The sequence below is a fragment of the Cebus imitator genome, unplaced genomic scaffold (assembly GCF_001604975.1).
Source record: "Cebus imitator isolate Cc_AM_T3 unplaced genomic scaffold, Cebus_imitator-1.0 Scaffold374, whole genome shotgun sequence".
NCBI lineage: Eukaryota > Metazoa > Chordata > Mammalia > Primates > Cebidae > Cebus > Cebus imitator.
The window spans coordinates 826078-831506 of record NW_016107689.1 but is presented as its reverse complement, the minus strand read 5'-3'; the positions used below and the strand labels follow the sequence as shown (position 1 = coordinate 831506).

The 5429-nt window shown below is 28.3% G+C and overlaps 1 protein-coding gene across 4 annotated transcripts in view; it reads left to right on the top strand.

The window, feature by feature from the left end:
* Nucleotides 1–516: 516 nt before the first annotated feature.
* The window catches only part of CDH19 (cadherin 19), a 93245-nt gene continuing 88332 nt past the window's right edge, over nucleotides 517–5429 (top strand). For all 4 annotated transcript variants that reach the window (XR_001818709.2, XM_017507364.2, XM_017507363.2 and 1 more), the window contains exon 1: nucleotides 517–698. The gene's annotated coding sequence lies outside the window, so the exon portion shown is untranslated. The remainder of the gene's footprint in view (nucleotides 699–5429) is intronic.

Here is a 5429-nt window from a genome sequence, read left to right as displayed (position 1 = left end):
TAATTATAAACATGAACAAAATAATATATTTTAGGTAATAAATAAACCAAGGAAAAAAATGTTACTTATTAAAATTTAGACATTGCTCTCTCATTATGTATTTTACTTGATTTCTGAGGAGCAATGACCAAATTAAGAAACAGCCAGAAGGCATAGACACACAGTGGAAAATCATTTCTCTTTTTAGTAAGTTTTGTGTCTGCTTTAAATTGATCATTTGTTTCATCAGATAATCCCCAAACAGAGGGCATGTCCTCTCTACTTGCAAAATTCTTGTACATAAGTTGAATTCTCTTTTTATCAACTCAGGCCAATGAGTACTTTATTTTGTTTTTGCTTGTTGTTAGGGAAAAGAAAAAAAAAAGTTAATCAGCTCATACTACTTGCTTAGCTGTCTGCATTTTAATTCCAGTCTATGAATGACCATCAGAGTGCCCTTATGATATTTTACACAAAAGGCTCAGTGTTCATGACTCTACTCAGAGAACCCAAAATAGCATTCAGTAAGCAGTGACATACTGACAGTGTTATGGTACTAAAAGCACCAGCGTCTGTAACTCTGGACAATGGGACACATCGAGAGTTTGCTGAGAAGACTGTGAAGCAAAAACAAAAGTTTTTCCTACTATTCCTCATGTGTCCAACACAAAGTTTGCTGTTCGGTTTTCACAGAACTCCTAGAAGCTGAAGTTACACAGGTAAGAGTATGTTAATCATGCATATTATAAATTACATGCATCATCTTTTAATGAGTCCATAGGTCAAAAAGTACTTGACAAACTGTTGCTAGGCAAATATGCTAAAAATATTAAGGAAAATATTTATATAGGAAATAAGGAAGCTATTCTAAAAACTGTTAAAACCATGATGTGTATGGAACTTCCTCGAAACAAGTATTTGTGAGAACAATTATCCATATCTGTAACACAGATTGTGGGGGCAGGGGAGGAAGTTACTCCTATGTAAGAATATTTAAAACTTCTCAAGTTTCTGGGAGGAAATGAATCAACCTTTCTTTGCATGTCTTTCTTTCTTTGCATGTTTTTCTTCGTCCAGGTTTTTTTTTTTTTTTAATTATCATGTATTTATCACATATATCAGGTAATATGAACAATAGAGTTGTCATCCTTAAGCATATGAGAAAAAATATTTACATAAAGAATAAATAATAAAAAGTTAAAGAGTTTTATAATAATTCCAATAAAATTAAAATATTAGCAGTAGTATGAATATAAACACATATATGTCTAAAATTGTACACACGTATTAATTTGCCTATGTATTAACAATTGCATATAACACAAAAGTTAATTTCTGAAATATGTAAGGTAGTATTTCAGAAATTTAGAAATAAGAAAAGTAAAACTGAAGAAAATGCATACTGTAAAACACATTCAATATTGTTTCTATTACAATTTGGTACATGCAATTTTAATTGAATTACTAATTATAATAAAATATTTCAAAATAAGTTTACCAAAGGAGTTTAACAAATATATTAAATATAAAAACACATGATATATTTAGCAACAAAAAAATTCGTAAATAGAATGGCAAAGATTTTCTTTAGATTATGTCAATTTATATTTTATCTCTATGAATTCACTTGCTGAATTAACGTATCTGTAAAAAAAGACATTATTTAAAGTATTTGAAAATTTGGTAACATATATTTATGTTTTAGATATAGTTGCAATATTAAGTAGAATTATTTGCATTCATATATTTATTTTTCAAATTCTCATTATTGTAACTATCAGAAGTATGCATACTTACTATAATTTTTAATTTGAAAGTATTTAAATTTCAATGTAATATGAACATTTATATTGACCAAATCAAATAACTAACAAATATATTTCTAAAAGGAATAAACATTTCATAATTGTGTACAATTATTTAATTTTTTAAGTAATCAATTTATGTAATTTAGAAACCACGAGATCTCCTTTTCTTTACAGGTGTTTTCCACTTTTCCTAGCCTTTATAAGGATGAATGAAATGCTCAGATCAACCTATAAATATCTGAATTTTATAGTATCATATATTATTAAATTCTTTATGCTCCAGTGAAATATTTATAATTTTATGCACACACACATCTGCATTTTTCTAAAAGCATATGTATTCTACTTATGTTTTTTGTTTTGTTTTGTTTTTTACTTTGGAATGTTTGTAAGGTACATTTCCTCAAGAAACTTAGAATTCATTTTGATTAAATTATCATAAATTGAAGATATTTTAAAATGGTGTGCACAGATGCCTCTTATGCATTCTTAAGAAACCAGATCCATCTTTCAGGAATTTCTCATAACAGAGCTACATATAATCTGATAAGTGATCACTGATAACTAAATATAAACTGATCATTTTTTGCAACCCATGATCTTAGCATGTACTCTTAAATATATGTTATGTTTAAAATCTTATATAACAGTATTCAACATGTTAGTGAATAGTAATGTCACAGGAATAAATGTGTGACACTGTTTAAAAGGAGATATTGATCTTTCTATATATCTTCTTTACATTTGAATTTATTGCTATTAACAAGTAGATTTGATTGCTATTAACCAAGTGTTTAAGAACCATGTTTGTGAATGAGAAGAATTTGTTGTCATGATTATTTCTTTGAACATCCATGATCTTCTATCACCTGTATCTTTGCTTTGGGGAGAAAAATTGAAATTGAAACACAGCTAAGTATGGAACCTAACAATAATCCCACAAGAATCCTTTCTATCAATGGTGAAGACAGCTCCTGATTTACAAAATGAGTGTCTCTGCAAAAGTGACTAGAAAGACGTCTGCTACCTTAAAATCAAACCAAATCAAAATAAAATAAACTGTACCCATAAAGAGTTATTTTTACCCACTCTCAACACCTTTCAATTTAGATAACACAGCTAAATGTTCTACCCGTCAAAATGTATAACAAATCAATTTCCTTTCCAAATGATGCCTACCCTCTTGAATATTCTGATATGATTCGTTATAAGAAAATGCTTGTCTGACTTTAAAACGTGCTCATATATTTGTCAAATTTTGTCACATTAATTACTCAATAATTATATTCAGAATCATCAAAGTATGTCTTAAGATTAAGGCAAAACATTTTCAGAAATCCTGCTTTGGCACATCAAGTGAAATTTAAAATGCTATTTTAGGACAGTGGCTTTTCAACATACCAGAGCAGTAGATCCACAGTTTAGCTGTTCTTTAACTCTAAAATGTTACATGATAAATGAAATTTGCAAATTTGTGAGATAGTGTAATAAAGTGGGGATAAATTTGGCATATCAGTCATGGCTTAAAATAACCTAAGCATTTTTTTCTGTGTGCAAAATTTAGAAATGTCATTCATAGTTAAATTGTTTCAGAGAGTTTGCCATCTATTTTACTCCTAAAAAGCTCTGGTGGAGAATATATTACTTTCTTTGATAAAGAGATAATACTACTAAACATAAAGATAAACGTAAAATGTAACTAGAAGACACACAAAGGTAAAGAGAAAAGGATATATGAACATCTCTTTAAATTTTCAAGACAGTAGTGTCATTTGTCACTAAGAAAGTACTTCTTGGACAGTGCGTGAAATTGCTCTTGAACAGGTAAAGCAAAATATCTCTTTCCCCATAGTATCTGGTGACAAATAAATGGGTTACAATATCACTTTTCAAGTGAATATAAATCCTCTCCTTCTAAATAAGTCTTTTGTTTGTGGGGGGGCTATGTAAGACATTGATGTCTTTTTTATTATTTTCTCTCTTTTATTGAATGCCTATAGAATTACCAAGCTCTATAGGCATATGAGAATTTGACTCAAAATATTTTGGTTATTAATAAATATGCATATTTTTGTATTCAAAAGCATGTGCATTCCTGGCTACATATTTCTCTATTAACAGATGATTTTAAATGTATGTGTATAACCCTTTGATAATTTTAAGACCACATGAATTATTTATAAAATTTTCATGTCATTGTATACAATATAGATTTAATGAAACCAATTATATGAAATTTAATTTAAACTATTTTTTAAAATATAGAGCAATGTTGTCGTTTTCTGTACGTGTGTATATATGTATACACACACACACATAAATGAATGTGTGCATTTTAAACCAGTGTTTAAAACACACAATTCTTAACTCACAAATATGTTTTCTATGAGATTATATCATTGAGGTTTTTTTTTGTGGAAAAAAGAAAAAAGCAATACACTCTTGAGAGGGAGAGTTAAATACTAAAATCTCAGAAAGATATTAATTAACTGACTCTTAAACATTATGAAACAAAACATTAGAACATTAGGGTTGCCAGATTTTAAAGAAAAGTAAGAAATTATTACATATAAAAACATGATCCCTTTCAACAGCATATAGTAATCTGTATACCTATTGACAATTTGGAGCAGGTTCAGAGTCCACATAATTTAAAATTTTAGGAATAAAATCACATCCATTTATTCAATAATTCCAGTCATGCATCTAGATTGTACTAAATGCTTTTACATTTCAGCACTAAAAGAAAGTATGTTTAGTCTACCTGGTACAAATTTCAAAGAATTTAAAACTTAAGATATCCTATTTTTATTTTTAAATCCAACTTGTAACATGAATTAACTATATTCACAACAGTTTCATAACATCCATGACTGTTTTCCTTCCTTAAATTGATACATATTTTTAACCCATTACATATAACCCTTGGAGGTATACTTTAGTGCCTCCTGTGTTAAAAAAAAAAAACACTTCTGTTTTGTTTTATGCTCTACACATTTTTATTTATATTTAAGGTGATATACTTAAATTTCTCATTGTAGGAATTAAAGAATAGGAATTTATTTATCCTGTATTTATGACATTCATGTTAAAACAATTTATTAAACTATAGGATGTTTTCAATATTTATTTTTTATTGCAAATTGACAATTTATAATTGAATAAATTTATGAGATATAAACTGATGTTAGAATTCATGAAAACAATATGAAATAATTAAATCAGGCTAGTTAATATATCCATCACCTCAAATATTCAACATTTTTTTTTGGTGAGAACATTTGAACTTCCCACTCTTTGTAATTTTGAAACGTACAATGCTCTTCTATTAACTATATTCACCACAGTGTCTAGTAGAACCCTCTCCAAAATGTAAAACATATTCCTCCTGTCTGAGATTTGACCTTCAGTTCATCTGCCCCACCCCACCAGACTCTTAACTACTCTTCTACTTAATGCCTCTATGAGTTCCATTGTTTTATATTCTACATAAGAGGACAAAATGTGGTATTTGCCTTTCTGTGCTTGGCTAAATATTACTTAGTCTTTCTTCGTACAACAATAGCATTATTTTGCTAAACTAGTCCATCTGGCTCCACATTTTATCTTCACAGTACTTTTTTTTTTTTTTTTTTTTTTTTT